Raw genomic sequence first — 18,958 nt, 5'->3', positions numbered from 1 at the left:
AATGCCTTTAGATTGAAACATATTAGTGGAAAATAAATTCACTAAAAGGCTTATGATGACGCCTAATAGTGCCCCTAACCGCCCATGTCATGATGAATTAGGTCTAAAGCAGTTGGAAGATCGTATAGCGTGTGCAAATCTACTATTGTGGGCGAAAATGTGGCTTTCAGAAGAACTAATGTTCTCACGAGAAATAATAAAATCCTGTAAAAACTTGGCCAACTCTCTCCAAAATACCACAGCATCACTTCTTGAAAGACAAATATCATGAAATAGGACTTGGGCACTTCAATGATAGCCCTAAAAGTATTCCATTGAATGCCAAAATTATCAACAAAGAGGCATTGCATTCAAGGGGAAAAACACGTTATCTTCATCAAGATTAAATCGACCAGATGTATTTGTCCCCTGCACCACTGCAATGTTATCTAACATTCACCACTATCTCGCAGACTGGCAACCTCACAAGTCAAAGCACTGTGCGCTTTACTTTATTTTGCACTTTATATAAAACTGCAAGGAGTAGATTTATAATTTCATTGGTAAAGAAAATTCGCCCTTGTACATATGTTGATGGTTTTAAATATTTGCAATCATTGGCCACCCCGACATTTGTAGTGCAATAGCCAGTTATATAAAAGTATAATTGGCCATTAAGAAAAGATATGAATTAGAAAACATTGAGCTGCCCAGTGAAACTGTTGTACGTAAAGAAGTCATATGACCCTGGTCTTTTAGGATTTGTTTTTAATATATCGGCTAGATGGCTTATACATATTGTAATAATATCTTTGCAAATCTGAATTGGTGCAATGAATTGTCGCCAGATGCTGAATTTTATGAAATGTGCTCATTTGAAGGCTATAGTTTTTAAGTAATCCGGAAACTTGGAGGTCTATTAGTTGCTGTAAAGCCCACTAGAAATGCTATGTATTGACAAGATTTATATATCCCTCATGTGATATTTTTAATGTGCTGAATGTTTTTCTTATTTGTAGTCTTTTATGGCTGCTTAAGCCGAATAAAGATTAATTGCGTGATGATGGTATTTAAAATGATCCATGTTTGCAAATTATTCAATGTCATCAGGGCAGGTTTGTGTGGAAATCAGAGCCAGATCTTTCAGCGGTCCCCCTGAAAGGCTGGGGCCATGGGCCAGAGCCCACTTTGCCCCTGCCTTAAAACGTCTCTGGTTTGGTGGCCTTTCACTCAATATTTTGCCTCCCTCCTCCAAGTTGTCTGATCTTGTATATGCTGGTTAGGACTCTGCACACTTTGCCAGGGCTACAGTGCTTGTGCTCTTTCTCCTAAAACATTGCAATATTGGCTCATCCCCAATTGGCATATTGAATTCACTTGTAAGTCCCTAGTAAAGTGCACTACATATATTCAGTGAAAAAAACACAGGTTTCAGGGACTGTTAGAACTGGGGGTTTCTAGTTGGCAGGGGTAGATACCACTGTCCAAATAGGGACCCTTGCTTCTAGTCAGGGTAAGGAGGAAACCGTAGGAGATAACCCCTGCTCACCCTCTAGGTAGCTTGGCACGAGCAGTCAAGGCTAACCAGAGGCAATGTGTAAAGTATTTGTACCAACACTCACAGTAACACAGTGAAAACACCACAAACTGACTCCACAACAGTTTAGAAAAATAAAGGTCTTTAATCTAAACTATACAAGACCAAAACAACAAAAATCCAACATACACAGTTCAAGAATATGGTTGCGATAGAGTTCTTAAAGTTGCGATACGATAATTCACAGATGCGTTAAAAGTTCACAATTGCGACATGTTTAGCCAACAGTACCTTTAGTTGCGACAAAGTTCCAAAAGCAGAAGCTGGTGCGGTGGAAAACAAGCGATGCGTTGCTCCTGAGACCCTGGGGAGGCGATGCAACAACCCCGCTGCAGCAGCGGGCCTGTTGCGACGAATCCGGTCTGTATGGGGAGGAAGGACACTTATATGGATTCCGGTGCGGAGGTTCCGGATGAAGTTTGTTCTCGCAAAGGCACGATGCGATGATCTCGTAGGGGCTGCGACGATCTCCAGGGCGACGATGCGCAATCCAGGGTGATCCTCTCTCTCGCAGCTCCTCAATGCGATGGCTCTGCGACGATGCTCGCAGTGACATGATGCGGTCTGCAAGCAAGCGTTGCGGCGATCTCACCCAGCGATGACAGGCTCTGCGACTATGGTGATCTTCCCGCAATCGAAGGAAGCGTAGTCTTAGGCAACAGCAACAGGCGCTGTGATGATATCGACCTCCGTAGCGGCGGGAATTTCCTCGCACTGTCGGGGATGCGCTCTGCAGCGAGCGATGCGATAACTTTTCAGTTGCAAAAGTCTCTCAAGCTTAGTTTCCAGCTTCCCAGCACAGGTAAAACTTCCAGAGGCACCACAACTGGCCCAAGAACTCTAGGAAGGACAGAACTCTCTCAGCAGGGTTCAGGGAAGCTGGGGGTGAAGTCCTTTTGTTCCCAGGACTTCAAAAACAGGGAGCCAGCTCTTCTCAGGCCCCTGGAGATTCCTTCAGGACAGGGGACATAGCACAACAGCAAAATCCTTCCCCTCTCCTTGGCAGCAAAGCAACAGCAGGTCAGTCCAGCAGAGCAACAGCAGGACAGTCTTCCTTCTTCAGAGTCAGCTTTCTCCTTGGCAGAGGTTCCTTCTTGATTCCAGGATGATCTAAATTTCTGTTGTCAGGGGTCCTGTACTTATACCCCTAAAAGTCTTTGTTCCCTTGGTGCAGGAGGGCTCTGAGCCCGGTCTGAACCAGTTCTGGGTGTTGCTTGAGCACTTTGTTTTCCTGGCTTCTCCTTTCCTTTCAGAGTGAGGGGCAGGGTCGTCAGCCGCCCAGCAGGAGGTGGAGCCAGCATTGTGGAAGGCAGGCACAGCCCTATTCAGGCCCAGGTGCTATCTCCTCCCACCACTCAAGTTGCAAATGCAGTCATTCAGCCTAGGGCTGACTCAGCCAGCCTCATGGGGAATCCCCAGCCCCTGTCACTCTCAAACCAGACAGTCAATACACAAACAGGCCAAGGCACACAGAAAGGTCAGACAAGAGAACAGCAACTTTCTAAAAGTGCTATTCTCAAACACAGGAGTTAAAAACCACCTTTCCTATAAGATGTGTTATTAAAGTTTGAGTTCAGGGATACCAGACTTTTATGTCCTATCCTGCTCCTATGGGAAGAAATGCTGGTAGCCACTGTAGCCAGCATCGCGCATGAGAGTCTATGGAGTAAGATAGCCTTGCAGCAGTGAAAAATGAAAATGGCTGTAATTCACTCCCAGAGCATGTCACCTGCACAAGTACATGCCCTACCTTTCACATACACTGCGCCCTGCCCAAGGGGGTACATTGGGCCTTCCATAGGGGTGACTAATGTGCACAGAGAGGGAAGGGTTTCGCCCGGTCAGTGGGGACACTGACCAGGAAGACATGGCAGTTCACAGACTGCACACAGGCACTGTGGTGGCAGGCCTGAGACACCATTTTAGGGCTACTCATGTGGGTGGCACAATCAGTGCTGCAGGCCCACTAGTAGCATTTGTCATCACGAGCCCTGGAATACTCAGTGCACTTTACTAGGAACTTCCTGGTGATACAAATATGCCAATCATGTATATCCAATAATAATAACAATTTACACAGAGAGCATATGCACTTTATCACTGATCAGCAGTGGTAAAGTGCGCAGAGTCCTATTGAAAACAGCCATGGGTCAGGAAAAATAGGGGAGGGAGAAGCAAAACGTTTGGGGATGACCCTGCAAGAAGGGCCAGTTCCAACACAACCCCCTTCCAGCCTAAAGCCAGGGTAGACCAAACGATACCTCGATGGGATTGACTGCTTAAGGCGATAGAACACGGAAACTGGCCCAAACAGCAGGGCAGTTCTGTTCTACGCCGTCCTAAACCCAGTTGGATCACTCTATTCATACACTCAGGGTCCACCATGCCAAGCCATGTGGAACCCTTCTCCTTACCTGTGGACACCACCTGTGCAGCACCTAACCTTAATTTACTCACAGGTGTGTCCCAACAGACAGACAACCAGCCACAGTGACCACCGACAGTGGTCAGGGATGAGACCCAGGCCTCATGCCTCTCAGGGCTCTCAAACCGTTGTGGCGTCAGAGGGTGGGGAGCTGTAGCCCCAGGTGCTTGGCACCCTTTATCCACTCCCTCTCTTATCAGGTCAGGTCTGACACTCTGGCACTGACCCACCAGTCCCGGACCTGTATCCAGCGTCTAGACAGAAGGCTGGGGTGGGCTTCCCCACACCCGGTCCTCCTCTTCCTTGGGGCTCTGTACCCTCCCACCTGGAGCGGTACCCCCTTCTAGAATAGCCAGGGCACCTGTGGCAGATGTCCTGCACCATTCACCCACCAGTTCAGGGGTGCTATCCTGCAACTGGTATTCCAGGTTAGGGGGGATACCCCGGCCCTGGCTCTCAAACCTAGGCTCCAAAGCCTCCAGGTCAGACAACACTTGAACCTGGCTTCCCCACCCAGGGACCAACCCCTGCGGTGAAACACTTGCCTGGTGCACCAGGACTTCCCTCAGGGATATGCCCACACTGGTACACAGTACCCTCCTGGCCAGCACAACGGTGTGGCCCAGTCCACCCCCAGGGTGAGACTCCTGCCCCCCTTCTAGGGGCAACCCTGTAAACCAGGACAACCAACAACAGGGGTCACTGACAGCTGCCAGTGATGAGAGCCAGGCCACATGCCTCTCTAACCTCTGTGGCATCAGAGAGTGGGGGGCAGTAGCCCCAGGTGCCTGGCACCTTCCTTCCACTCTCCCTCTGGCCAAGTCAGGTAGGGCATCCTGACACTGGCCCACCAGCCGAGGGTCTGTACCCTCAGGCAAACTAGGGGTCAAGGGTGAGGATCTCCTCTCCCTACCTCGCCTTCTGGGTTCTCGCACTCTCCTCCCTGGAAAGGCGCCCTCAGAACACAACTCTCCTACCAGTTCAGGACCTTTCTCCAGTAACTGGTCTCCCAACCGAGGGTTTAAACCCTCAGGTTGCACTGGGGTCAGAGGCGAGGACTCCCTCCCGCTGCACCCCCTTTCAGAGCACTGCACTCTCCCCACTGGAGGGGTACCTCTGGAAGCCAAACTGGTCAGGACACTGGTTACAGATTCCTTCCTTTCAGGTCAGGCAGATCCTGAGTGGTACAAAAGGGGGGGGGGGGGTGATGGACGGAGCATCTGAACCAATCAAACACTCATACCCAGTCAAAAGATCTGGGTTTGATCCATCACCGTTCTTTAGCCCACTCTGCCACCCCAGTTCAGACATGGCTATATGCAAATCAGTCTGACCCTGTGCCTCATGGGAACAGTCCAGCCGGAACTGCCAAGCCATGCCTTCCCTGGACCGGAAACAAGCTTCCGAAGACCGGTTTCTGGCATTACAGCCGTCTTTAGCCCGGCTTGCTTGAAGCCAGTGGCAAAGTGAGCAAGGGACTCACGTCTGAGCATACCCTGCCACACTTATGGCGGCCAAAGCGGTACAAAAGGGGGGGAGTGATGGACGGAGCACCTAAACCATTCAAACACTCACACCCAGTCAAAAGATCTGGGTTTGATCCATCACCGTTCTTTAGCCCACTCTGCCACCCCAGTTCAGACATGGCTATATGCAAATCAGTCTGACCCTGTGCCTCATGGGAACAGTCCAGCCCGAGCTGCCAAGCCATGCCTTTCCTGGACTGGAAACAAGCTTCCGGGGACCGGTTTCTGGCATTACAGCCGTCTTCAGCCCGGCTTGCTTGAATCCAGTGGCAAAGTGAGCAAGGGACTCACGTCTGAGCATACCCTGCCTCACTTATGGCGGCCAAAGCGGTACAAAAGGGGGGTGGTGATGGACGGAGCATCTGAACCAATCAAACACTCACACCCAGTCAAAAGATCTGGGTTTGATCCATCACCGTTCTTTAGCCCACTCTGCCACCCCAGTTCAGACATGGCTATATGCAAATCAGTCTGACCCTGTGCCTAATGGGAATAGTCCAGCCCGAACTGCCAAGCCATGCCTTCCCTGGACCGGAAACAAGCTTCCAAAGACCGGTTTCTGGCATTACAGCCGTCTTCAGCCCGGCTTGCTTGAATCCAGTGGCAAAGTGAGCAAGGGACTCACGTCTGAGCATACCCTGCCACACTTATGGCGGCTAAAGCGGTACAAAAGGGGGTGGTGATGGACGGAGCATCTGAACCAATCAAACACTCACACCCAGTCAAAAGATCTGAGTTTGATCCTTCACCGTTCTTTAGCCCACTCTGCCACTCCAGTTCAGACATGGCTATATGCAAATCAGTCTGACCCTGTGCCTCATGGGAACAGTCCAGCCCGAACTGCCAAGCCATGCCTTCCCTGGACTGGAAACAAGCTTCCAAGGACCGGTTTCTGGCATTACAGCCGTCTTCAGCCCGGCTTGCTTGAATCCAGTGGCAAAGTGAGCAAGGTACTCACGTCTGAGCATACCCTGCCACACTTATGGCGACCAAAGCAGTACAAAAGGGGGGTGGTGATGGACGGAGCATCTGAACCAATCAAACACTCACACCCAGTCAAAAGATCTGGGTTTGATCCATCACCGTTCTTTAGCCCACTCTGCCACCCCAGTTCAGACATGGCTATATGCAAATCAGTCTGACCCTGTGCCTCATGGGAACAGTCCAGCCCGAACTGCCAAGCCATGCCTTCCCTGGACTGGAAACAAGCTTCCGAGGACCGGTTTCTGGCATTACAGCCGTCTTCAGCCCGGCTTGCTTGAATCCAGTGGCAAAGTGAGCAAGGTACTCACGTCTGAGCATACCCTGCCACACTTATGGCGGCCAAAGCAGTACAAAAGGGGGGTGGTGATGGACGGAGCATCTGAACCAATCAAACACTCACACCCAGTCAAAAGATCTGGGTTTGATCCATCACCGTTCTTTAGCCCACTGTGCCACCCCAGTTCAGACATGGCTATATGCAAATCAGTCTGACCCTGTGCCTCATGGGAACAGTCCAGCCCGAACTGCCAAGCCATGCCTTCCCTGGACCGGAAACAAGCTTCCGAGGACCGGTTTCTGGCATTACAGCCGTCTTCAGCCCGGCTTGCTTGAATCCAGTGGCAAAGTGAGCAAGAGACTCACGTCTGAGCATACCCTGCCACACTTATGGCGGTCAAAGCGGTACAAAACGGGGGTGGTGATGGACGTGAGCATCTGAACCAATCACACACTCACACCCAGTCAAAATATCTGGGTTTGATCCATCACCGTTCTTTAGCCCACTCTGCCACCCCAGTTCAGACATGGCTATATGCAAATCAGTCTGACCCTGTGCCTCATGGGAACAGTCCAGCCCGAACTGCCAAGCCATGCCTTCCCTGGACCGGAAACAAGCTTCCGAGGACCGGTTTATGGCATTACAGCCGTCTTCAGCCCGGCTTGCTTGAATCCAGTGGCAAAGTGAGCAAGGGACTCGCGTCTGAGCATACTCCGCCACACTTATGGCGGCCAAAGCGGTACAAAAGGGGGGTGGTGATGGACGGAGCATCTGAACCAATCAAACACTCACACCCAGTCAAAAGATCTGGGTTTGATCCATCACCGTTCTTTAGCCCACTCTGCCACCCCAGTTCAGACATGGCTATATGCAAATCAGTCTGACCCTGTGCCTCATGGGAACAGTCCAGCCCGAGCTGCCAAGCCATGCCTTTCCTGGACTGGAAACAAGCTTCCGGGGACCGGTTTCTGGCATTACAGCCGTCTTCAGCCCGGCTTGCTTGAATCCAGTGGCAAAGTGAGCAAGGGACTCACGTCTGAGCATACCCTGCCTCACTTATGGCGGCCAAAGCGGTACAAAAGGGGGGTGGTGATGGACGGAGCATCTGAACCAATCAAACACTCACACCCAGTCAAAAGATCTGGGTTTGATCCATCACCGTTCTTTAGCCCACTCTGCCACCCCAGTTCAGACATGGCTATATGCAAATCAGTCTGACCCTGTGCCTAATGGGAACAGTCCAGCCCGAACTGCCAAGCCATGCCTTCCCTGGACCGGAAACAAGCTTCCAAAGACCGGTTTCTGGCATTACAGCCGTCTTCAGCCCGGCTTGCTTGAATCCAGTGGCAAAGTGAGCAAGGGACTCACGTCTGAGCATACCCTGCCACACTTATGGCGGCTAAAGCGGTACAAAAGGGGGTGGTGATGGACGGAGCATCTGAACCAATCAAACACTCACACCCAGTCAAAAGATCTGAGTTTGATCCTTCACCGTTCTTTAGCCCACTCTGCCACTCCAGTTCAGACATGGCTATATGCAAATCAGTCTGACCCTGTGCCTCATGGGAACAGTCCAGCCCGAACTGCCAAGCCATGCCTTCCCTGGACTGGAAACAAGCTTCCAAGGACCGGTTTCTGGCATTACAGCCGTCTTCAGCCCGGCTTGCTTGAATCCAGTGGCAAAGTGAGCAAGGTACTCACGTCTGAGCATACCCTGCCACACTTATGGCGACCAAAGCAGTACAAAAGGGGGGTGGTGATGGACGGAGCATCTGAACCAATCAAACACTCACACCCAGTCAAAAGATCTGGGTTTGATCCATCACCGTTCTTTAGCCCACTCTGCCACCCCAGTTCAGACATGGCTATATGCAAATCAGTCTGACCCTGTGCCTCATGGGAACAGTCCAGCCCGAACTGCCAAGCCATGCCTTCCCTGGACTGGAAACAAGCTTCCGAGGACCGGTTTCTGGCATTACAGCCGTCTTCAGCCCGGCTTGCTTGAATCCAGTGGCAAAGTGAGCAAGGTACTCACGTCTGAGCATACCCTGCCACACTTATGGCGGCCAAAGCAGTACAAAAGGGGGGTGGTGATGGACGGAGCATCTGAACCAATCAAACACTCACACCCAGTCAAAAGATCTGGGTTTGATCCATCACCGTTCTTTAGCCCACTGTGCCACCCCAGTTCAGACATGGCTATATGCAAATCAGTCTGACCCTGTGCCTCATGGGAACAGTCCAGCCCGAACTGCCAAGCCATGCCTTCCCTGGACCGGAAACAAGCTTCCGAGGACCGGTTTCTGGCATTACAGCCGTCTTCAGCCCGGCTTGCTTGAATCCAGTGGCAAAGTGAGCAAGAGACTCACGTCTGAGCATACCCTGCCACACTTATGGCGGTCAAAGCGGTACAAAACGGGGGTGGTGATGGACGTGAGCATCTGAACCAATCACACACTCACACCCAGTCAAAATATCTGGGTTTGATCCATCACCGTTCTTTAGCCCACTCTGCCACCCCAGTTCAGACATGGCTATATGCAAATCAGTCTGACCCTGTGCCTCATGGGAACAGTCCAGCCCGAACTGCCAAGCCATGCCTTCCCTGGACCGGAAACAAGCTTCCGAGGACCGGTTTATGGCATTACAGCCGTCTTCAGCCCGGCTTGCTTGAATCCAGTGGCAAAGTGAGCAAGGGACTCGCGTCTGAGCATACTCCGCCACACTTATGGCGGCCAAAGCGGTACAAAAGGGGGGTGGTGATGGACGGAGCATCTGAACCAATCAAACACTCACACCCAGTCAAAAGATCTGGGTTTGATCCATCACCGTTCTTTAGCCCACTCTGCCACCCCAGTTCAGACATGGCTATATGCAAATCAGTCTGACCCTGTGCCTCATGGGAACAGTCCAGCCCAAACTGCCAAGCCATGCCTTCCCTGGACCGGAAACAAGCTTCCGAGGACCGGTTTCTGGCATTACAGCCGTCTTCAGCCGGGCTTGCTTGAATCCGGTGGCAAAGTGAGCAAGGGACTCACGTCTAAGCATACCCTGCCACACTTATGGCGGCCAAAGCGGTACAAAAGGGGGGTGGTGATGTACAGAGCATCTGAACCAATCAAACACTCACACCCAGTCAAAAGATCTGCAGAATCTTTCCTGATATGTCTGCAGCAGCAGCTCGCAGACGGAAAGAATTCATCAAGATGCTGTTTTTATTCAAAGCTTAAGGCGCACAGGCGTCAATAGCGCAACAATCTAAATTGCGCGTTCTTGTCAAGGGGAAATTTCATACGTTCGCTAACTTGGAAGAAGCGCAAGATCTCCTTAGGGAAATTTCAAAGCCATAGTGAACTGATGGACTAAAGAATGATTCCGCACTTATTGAGTGAATGTTTTTTTTTAGGGTATGTAACTAGGGTGTGTATTTTCTTTTTTTGGATGCAGTCAACATCGCTATGCCGGGGATGGGGAGCGATCACCCCAGGTGCAAATCCATGGCGCCCAAACAAATAGTAGGGGGTAACAAGAGGTGGTTAGTGTTGTGGTGGTTCACCTCTCTAGAGGGGGGGGCGTTGAGAATGGGAGAGGAAAAGAAAAATGTGGATTTGATCTTATAGATTCATTGTTAGGCAGGCCATGGTAATAGTGATCATTTAACTTTATCTATCAAAAGATTTAAATGCAGAATGTGAAACTGATATCTTGTAATATTAATGGATTACTTAACCCATGTAAGAGGGTTGCCTTCTTAAATTGGGTTACTTCACTCTCTCCCGATATAGTGTTTCTACAGGAAACTCATTTTAGATCTGATGACCCAAAAATAATGTTTCCTAAAAAGTACTCTCAGGCAATCTTTTCCTCTGCCACTTTGGCTGTTCGAGGGGTGGGGATTTTACTCTTGAGTAACCCTGGGCGTAGTGAGTTTAGTGGGGCTTCGCGAAGCTACGCGAAGTGAGCAAAAAACTGCGCCCACCCACGCACTTCGCGTAGCCCCACTACGCGCCACCCGCCTCCCTCCCTCCCGCCCTAAATGCTTACATGAATATATAAATGAATTATAAAACCACTTACCTTGTCCGTCGCGTCCCCGGGGCTCCCGCTCGTCATCGCGCTGCCGTCTTAGATCCTAATGCGCATGCGCGGCCGCCCGCGCATGCGCATTTCTCGTGAGAAATGCGGCGGCGCGATGACGAGCGGGAGCCCCGGGGACGTGGCGGACAAGGTAAGTGGTTTTATAATTCATTTATATATTCATTTAAGCATTTAGGGAGGGCGGGAGGGAGGCGGGTGGCGGGCAACTTCGCTATGCCCACGAAGTGGGTGTAGTGTTGCCTGCTTCGCCTACTTCGTAAAAGGGCGAAGTAGGCAACACTACGCCCACTACGTGGGCGTAGCGAAGTTGCCCGCCCAGGGTTACTCTCGAGTACACTGGATTGGCAAGTTAAAGATGTTCAGCGAGATGGGAAAGGTAGATGGCTGTGGGTAAAAGTTAAACTTCAAAGTATATTGCTGAATTTGGTAAATTATTACGGTCCCATTGAGGACGATACTGCAGCACTTGTTCAAATTTATCAATTAGTAATGGGTATGGAAGGCCTTGTGGTCCTACGTTGCGATTTTAACTTTATCCAGAATCTATTTTTGGATTCATCAAATTAAACAAAGCGTGAACTGAAACCCAAAACTTCAAAAATAATTAATAATCTAAAAGAAGAGACTAGCTAATCCCACTCTTTTGCAATATACTTGCTATTCTGGGAGATTCAGATCAGCTTCGCGTGTGGATTACTTCTTGGTTGATAAAAGAGCTGTGGGGGGTCCAGTTGAAATAGTAACCAACTCTTTTTCAGATCACTCCTTAGTTTCCTTCTCTTTAATATTAAACAAGACACTGAGACATAGACCTAGATGGCAGTTTGATCAAACTCTTTTACATGATATGACCTGGCTAACAGAAACTAGACGATTTATTAAGGAGTTTTTTCAAAACAATCTAGAGAGGGCCCCATTATTATGTGCGATATGGGAGGCTTTTAATGCCACAATCAGAGGCCAGTTTATCTCATATAAAGCAAGAATCAACAAGGTACGGAGACATAAGATCACCGTACTTCAAACCGTAGTAGAGGAGGCAAGACTAAGGATAACCCTTTCGGATTCCTCAGCGCCCATAATAAAAGCACAGCAGCAAGGTCTACTTATAGCAATAGAAAATCTAAAAGATTTTTTCTAAACAGAAGAAATTGCAGGAAGTAAGGCTTATCAACAAAAATTATACGAGGAGAGTCAGCAGATTGGTAGATTTTTGGCTTGGACCACAAAAACAAAAAGAGCCGCCCAATTAATCTCCCAAATAACAAATACTGTAACAGGTCTCCTAGTGGAGGAAAAGCAGAGTATCGGTGAGGTATTTAATTCACATTTTATGCAGATTTATGGAGAAACGCAGGGGGTAGATGAGGCAGATTTGGAGAGATATTTTGATTCACTAGAGCTACCAGTGATTTCACAGAAATTCTCAGATGTTCTGAATTCACAAATTCAAATTTCTGAGGTACAGGAATTATTAAAAATGTATGGCGAATGCCACAGCTAGATATTTCAGACTGAATTGCTTCCTTTCTTAGTAAGTTTGTTTAATTAAATTAAAGATGGTATCAAGGTTCCTAAAAGTTTCAAAGAGTCTGTAGTAATAGTTTTTTGTAAAAAGGATAAGGACCCTGCCGACCCAAGTTCCTATCGGCCTATCAGTCTGTTAAATACTGATTATAAGCTATTAATGAAAATTTGGGCAAAAAGGATAACACTTTGTGCACAACAGCTGGTTCATAGTGACCAAAACGGTTTTATCCCCAGACGTCTAATGGCATCTAATACTTATTTTGTAATGCTAGCCAAAGATTACTTATCTACTAATCAGACAGAGGCAGTGATTATGATGATGGTCGCTGAAAAAGCTTTTGATTTGGTAGATTGGAATGCGGTATTTTTTATTTGATCAAAGTTTGGTTTTCCTCAACAATTTATTCATATGTTAATGCGAACATACGGAGGGGCAGAAGCAACAATAATGATTAATGGTTCAGCAACTGGAAAGGTTACTATCAAACGAGGTACCTGTCAGGGATGCCCGTTGTCTCCTCTTTTATTTTCACTATTTATCGAACCCCTAGCTGAGAAGATCCGGAAAAATATAGGCATAGTCCCTCCGATAGATGAAATGTCAAAAATCAAGTTATATGCAGATGATATTATTTTATATTTGAAGGCAGGATTAGATAACATACAGAATGTGTTAGACGAAATCCAAATTTTTACACAAGTTGGAGGATATAAAGTTAATCATGCAAAAACTGAAATTTTAGCATTTAATACCTCTGCTTTTGATTTTCCATCTGCTATTTATCTAAAACCGAGGCACCCAATTGGACATCTGGAAATTTATGTTACTAATGATTTTGGGCAATTATTTTCTTTGAACTATGTTAGTCTGCTGTCAAGAGTCAAAAAGCTATGCGATAATTGGTCGCTGCTGCAACTGTCTTTAGTGGGAAGGGGTTCAATGGTTAAAATTACGGTACTTCCATTATTCTTGTTTTTGTTTATTATTCTGCCTTTGAAAATCCCGAGCTATTATTTTAAGGAACTTGATCAATTAATAAGGAAGTCTATCTGGAATAATAAACAACCGAGGGTTAAGCTTTCTATACTGCAACTCGATGTAAAATCAGGTGGAATGGCACTCCCACATTTCTTAACTTATTATCAGGCTTTTTACTTAATTTATTTTCACAATTGGGTAAGGAAAATTCTGTTTTTGACAATTTTTTATTGGTACATATGTTGGATGAAAGTGCAATCAGACTTCCAGCTTTTTTACGGCTGGCAAAACTCCCTAAAAAAACGCGTTATAAGATTATTGTTATTCTGATGGACAGAATGCAGTCATTTGCTAAATCATGGAATATCCCCTTATTTCACGCTTATACCCCAATACAGGATGAGGCAGTAGGAGGTCTTAAACTTTCTAGTAGGAATCTGCAGGATTGGCAAGAATTAGGCTATCTTCATTTTGGGGATTATCTAATCTTGATTCTTTAATTACTTGGGAAATGGCATCTGTGCAGGCAACTACACCAAATACTGCATTTTTGAGCTTTGCACAGATATCTAATTTTCTTAAAAATAATTATGCAATTTTGGGTGAGAAAAAGAGGCCAATTGTCAGGCAAATAACAAATAAATTGGTTGGGGCTGGCTGCTGGTATCAGTTGCTCAATAAAAAAGCCAATTCAGAAGAGGTCCTGATAAAGGAAATGCAAATAATTCATTCGGAGACTGGCTGTAGGTTTAATACAAAGAATGGATACAGCTTAATGAATTAGCGAATAAAGCTCTTAGAGGGGCCAACTTTAAAATATTTATTTTTTTATCCAGATGGCTATTATATTTTACTCCTTTCAAATTGTCTCAAATGTTTTCAACTTGTCCAAATAAATGTTTTCGCTGTAACAGAGAGGGGGAGAGGGGATAGTTTACAATCCTTCTGGAAGAGGGTGTTTGAGGAAATATCCATCATTTTATCTTTGGGAATCTGTCCATCAGCCATGTTGGTGTTATTTGGTTCTTCAGCAGCAGTGAAATGTTGCACAAAAAATCAGCAATATTTTATATTAATCGCCATAGCAGTTGCTAGGTCACTTATGCTGCAAAACTGGAGATCCAGTACACAACCTATCATTGAACATTGGTTTAATAAAATGATTAGGACGTATAAATTGGAGGAGGCCTATGCAAAGCGTATAGGGACGGTAGTAAGATTTAAAGGTATATGGTGGTTTTTTTTCCTTATGGATTTTCTGCCGAAACTTGAAAATTTAGTTAACTTATAAGCTATATAGGCACATGGCACTTTGTATAAAAGAGTAGTCTTCTAGAAAGGGGGAAAAATATATAACAGGCACATGGATCTTTCTATATTTGCACTTGGCACCTGCACTTTGTACCTTGCACTTTCAATATTTTCAACTCTATTTAATGTAATTTGTTGAATCAAGTAGTTTAGGTAGGATCTTTTTAAGTTAGGATTGTGGGAACCTGATTTGCAAATGAAAAATGTACTTGTATGAATTCTTTAACTAGTTTCCTCTAAATATATCGATTTTTTTTCTCCTTTTCATGGTCAAGCCATATGTTGTGTAAATTAAAATTTAAAATGTTTCCCTTATTATCTTTTCCCTGTTCTAATAAAAATTGTTAAATAAAAGAATCTATTTCAAATAACATTTAACTAATATAAAACATACTACAATAAATGTCTCTACATTTAAAAAAATATATATAATATATATAAACATATATATCAAACATCAAAGTTCTTAATTAATTATTTAACTTGAAAAACAAAACTAACACATAATACACATCACAAATGTAAAACTCACCTTCCAAATTGATTTGTAGAATATAAAATATCAGAAACTCTGAAAATATTTTCTTATGCACACAATAAATGTAATGCACTGCTCTCAGCAAGGTAAAACCAGTAATGGAAAAGGTTCCCTCTCTTTCTCCGCACAAATAAATGTAAGTAACAAATCACATTGCTTCCTACATTATTTCGAATTGTAAAAGACATTTCTATTGGTTACAGATATTAACCCTTACCAACTGACTCTTAAAAGTACCCAAACTGCTTCTGGAATTTTTGAAGTCGCGACTCCACCGTGAACCGAAGCGATAGAACTGCGACTCCATAGGGGAATGGAAAAATATATTACTAATAAAAATACCACTATTTTTTAAGAATACACCACTTCTGAAGATACTACTTGGGAAATCTTACTTTAATAAGATTTCACTTATATATAAATTACAATTTCACATTTTAAGTCCACAGTTAAGTTTCAACCCTTCCCCCATTCTGCTTAAAGCCAGTTTCCATAATAACAGTGCATGGAATATGTAACTGAACTCAGAGGTCACAAGTTGACCATATTTTCAAGTTCACCACACAATGTTACAAATGTAAACAGCAGGTGTGGCTGACATTTCAAAAAAGTATGAGCTTATCCTATCCACTATACCATTTAAGCATTTTTTACTAACCAATAAAAAGCATGCTTTTTAAAGAAAGTAACATGCACCCTATTTTTTTAATTTACAAGGTTCTTAAACAGCCAATCAATTCTCTACTTTTTTAAAAACTGCATCTTGTCCATCATTTTACATACCTCTCATACTACCAACTGAGTACCTCAGCTACAGACATCTTTTCACTACTTCCAGATATCCATTTAAGATGCTGACAGTGTGGATTGTTGGACAAAGCTATGTTTTCTGGTGCAAAAGGTATCCTGAACTCAGAGATATTGACAAAGACCTATCTTCATAAAATGTAGATATTAAATGGATTTCACAGACAGGATTAAAATGGCGCCAATTGATGCCTTTGGTGAAAACATTTTTGCATCGCTAACCCCCTGACCTCATGATTGTGCACTGTGGTGGCAATGACCTAGGCACATTGACTGGGGTATGTCTGTAAATGCTAATGAAGGACACCTTAGCACACTTAATGTTGCTTTACCTCAAACTGTCTTTGTAGGGAGTCAAGAGTGCAGTCCAGGGAAGATTGCAGTGCATTGAGACTGCTCTGTCGTCCGACCTATCCTGCATCTATCCTGGCAATAAATCCGGTGTATACTCAGACAGTTTATGAGAGCGGAATGTTAGCGGAGCCCATCCCGCCTGTTCTGAGGTCCGGAGGGTGCCCAGCAGTGGGGATACCGCAACCGAAAAAATTGGCCTGCAGCTGTGACCTGTGCAGTAGGGGGGCCGCAGTGAAAATGTGAAACTGGGGCTCGTATCGGAATCTGTAGCCCATAGCCCCCTGCTGAATGTGACCTCCAATGTGACGTCCTTGGCAGGCCATTGTTGCGTGGCAGGGCACCACTGGCCGCTGTGAGCCGTAGGGGACCCTGCCCCGCAAATTCAGATTTCTGCAATTGAGCTCCCCCCGCACTGGACTGTAAGACCCTGTGTTGGTGGAGTGGGGAGATTTCAGAGACTGGATTCAGAGACTCTGATGGCTCCCTGGGTGCCATCAGAGACAGTGATGCTGCCTGCCCTGGTGGTATGGATAGTGGCTTAACAGTCATGAGCAATCTTCTCTGCAGGAATACTTGAGCGGCCCTCGCCCACTACACCTGCGAAGGAGCCGTGGAGCCGGTGGTGGAGGCGAAGTCCTGCTGTGGCATGACAAGGAGGCAGTAGGGTGCATGGTGGCATGTGAGGTGGTGACATTGGCCGTACGGTGATTGACGACGGCAGCGCATCCCCGACTGTGAAGGACATCCTGCGTAGTTCCTGTCTCTGCCTTCCTTGCCCGATCACGGGGGGGTCCTTGACGTCCTGCCCGTGCAGCTTTGCTGCATTAGACGACCTTCCATCTAACGCGGTTCAGAGCAGGGCATGATGGACTGCTCTATGACCACGGGGGCCCATGGTTCCAAGACCACGCAGACCAACAAACTGGACTGATATACCATACCCAGTGAGGCGCAGCATGCAGGGCGCCAAGGGACTTTGGCTCTGGGGGAATGGGCCAGGAGGAGCAGGAAATCTCGCTCAAAGATCAAGTCAAGTCAAGACTTCCCTAGACACCATGGCTATCGAGGTTAACCTCATTAGCGCTGACATGGGCAAGCTCAATGAAAAGGTCAAGCAAGTGGAACTCACGGCAGCCAGCCTGGTGGAGGATGTTTCGCAGCTCCAAGGAGTGGTTAGGGAGCTTCAGGACTTCCGCAAGTTAAATGACCTCAAGTTGGACGACTACGAAGGCCGCCTGCGTCAAAATAACCTACGCATTCTTGGGGTTCCAGGAAAGTCGGAGGGGCAAGCATCAGACCTTTTTGTGGAGGACCTCATCTTAAAACATTTGCAACCAAAAGGCCTTAGTAAGTTCTTTGTCATAGAGCGCGCCCACAGGATCCCGGGCGGCCGTCCCAAACGGGGCGCTCCCCCGCGGCCCATGTTGGTGTGGGTCCTGAACTTCAGTGACCAGGATGTTATCCTGCAGAACTCCAGAGCTGGTGCCTCCCAGCGCTATGAGAACTCAGATATTTCCTTTTTTCTGAACTTCACCCAATGGGTAAAGCTACAACGACAATCATTTATGTCAATTAAGCGTGTTCTCAGAGGTCAGGACATGAAGTATTCCATGCTGTTCCCGGCCCGTCTCCGGGTCGAGGCGGATGGGCGAACGTGGTTTTTCGACCATCCGGAAGCAGCAGCGGATTGGGTCGAAAGCAGGGGTGTAAGGAGCTCGGCTGATCAAGGCAGGGGTGGCACCGACAATAGTCAACCGGCCTGAGAAGTGGCACGCCTAGCGGTTGGGCACGCACTGTTTGCAGTGACTCAGCACCCTGCTGGTGGCTAGACTTTTATTGTTTGCAGTGTGGGGTGGGCGATGGTATTAGGTGTGGGGCTCCTCTTAGACTTCGGGTCGAATGGTACGCGATTTCGAAAGGACCTGGGGTATATGTATAGTACGGGTAATATGTTGACCTTTTGGGTTTTGGTGTGACGGACCCTGCCTCCCCCCTTACAGGGTTTTTCTCTTTTCTTCCTTGAAGTTTTCCGGGGTGACTGGCACTCTGCAATTTTTTTCCTGGGCAGTTTTAAGCCCAGAGGGCAGGGCAGTGGGGTGTTAGGGGGTGTAGGGGGAGTTTGTTTAGTTCTTTTGTTGTAATTTGGATCGCATCAGTAGTGGTTATGGGTACATTGATTAGGAGAGCAGCATTGCTTTTTGTGATTTTCAGTAAACTTAGAGATGGCATCATTTGGGGACAGTGGGGTTAAAATCATGAGTTGGAATGTCAATAGGTTGGGGGAAAAGATCAAATGTAGCGTGGTTCTTCATTGCATTAAGCGCCAGGCACCCGACATTGTCCTGCAGCAGGAAACTCCTTTAGTCAGCAACACACATGTAAAGCGTTGCATATGGGGGGCTATGTCTTGATGGCTCATGTAGGCTTTACCACGGGCTCCAGGGGAGTTGGCATACTGATGAAAAAATCCTTACCACTTGTAGTGCAGGATACCTGGTCAGATACGAGAGGGCGATATGTAAGGGTCTCGGGCATGTGAGAGGACCATCCTGT

The 18,958-nt window shown here is 46.8% G+C and overlaps 1 long non-coding RNA gene across 1 annotated transcript in view; it reads left to right on the top strand.

Annotated features, from left to right (window-relative positions):
• LOC144767473 (uncharacterized) overlaps window positions 1-18,958 on the top strand; it is a 44,810-nt gene that overhangs the window by 5,567 nt on the left and 20,285 nt on the right. The gene's annotated exons all lie outside the window — the stretch shown is intronic.

This window comes from Lissotriton helveticus, chromosome 7 (genome assembly GCF_964261635.1).
Source record: "Lissotriton helveticus chromosome 7, aLisHel1.1, whole genome shotgun sequence".
NCBI classification, from domain to species: Eukaryota; Metazoa; Chordata; class Amphibia; order Caudata; family Salamandridae; genus Lissotriton; species Lissotriton helveticus.
This window is presented reverse-complemented; position numbering and strand designations above follow the sequence as displayed.